Raw genomic sequence first — 1090 nt, 5'->3', positions numbered from 1 at the left:
GCAGGAGGTGCCAGAGGATGGCTGGCCCCCTGAAGCCTAGGAGCGTAAGGAGGTGTGCAGGCAGGACCCAAATGTGGAAGGCTGCACGTTTGCTGAAAAACAGGGTGTGCATGTGTGTGTCTGTAAACCTGTAGAGTATTTTTGTGTTTAATATGTAAAGTTGTCTTTTGCTGAAATAATATAATGTAGTACTAAATCTTGTTAAATATCTAGCTTTCACTTGCCCTTGCATTTTCACCCCTGTTTTGGACTCTCTTCTGGTCAGACTCATGTTCTGGCTCAAACCATAAGGGTGAACTTTGCCTGAGGCTCTCTCCCCTAAGATCTCTCATCCCTCTTTAGACCTTGGTTAGAAAAGGCCAACAGCAAGACATTTTTGAGTCAATCAGGGAAAATATAACCAGACTGGGTATTGCTAACTTTGTTAGGTAGGATACTGGTGTTATGGGAATGTTTGAAAAAGCAAACATTTATAGATTAGAAAAGATACTCAAGTAATTACAGGTGAAATATGTCTGCTGGAATGTTTTAAAACTGCTCCAGGAAAAAAAAAAAAGGTGTGTGTGTTGGGCTGGATATAGATGGGGGGGGGAGGGCAAGGTGCAGACCACGATGGAAGCTGGTCGATGGATGTGTGGGACAATTCCACTGTTCTACTTTTGCATGTGTGAGCGTTTCTACAATAAAGAAGGTAACCACAAGAACAAAACGCTATTCCTGGAGCCTTTATGGAGCGCTGGCTGCTAGCAAAACATCTGTGCCTTAGTAATGGCCCGTCTTCACACCGCCTTTAAAGACGGGATCCTCAAGCCCCCTATCCTCCCGGGAGGTTTTACAGGCCCAGATTCGGTTCCCTTCTTTGTAAACCAGGCCTCAGGTGATTCACTGCAACACAGGAGGAGGGGAACTTGGCGCGCTCAGGCAAGCCCGATTCACGCAGTCAGAGCGTGGTGAACCCGGCCTGGAGGCCTTCTGCCCCAGGAGTCCGCAACACAAACTCCCGCTCCCGGGCCCGAGGGCGGGTCTGCGCTGCACTGCCTTCCGGCGCGCGCTGGGCCGGGCAACGCGCTGGAGAGCCTGCGGCCGCCCC

This window comes from Ursus maritimus, unplaced genomic scaffold, assembly GCF_017311325.1.
Source record: "Ursus maritimus isolate PB19 unplaced genomic scaffold, ASM1731132v1 scaffold_14, whole genome shotgun sequence".
In the NCBI taxonomy this organism is placed as follows: domain Eukaryota; kingdom Metazoa; phylum Chordata; class Mammalia; order Carnivora; family Ursidae; genus Ursus; species Ursus maritimus.
This window is presented reverse-complemented; position numbering follows the sequence as displayed.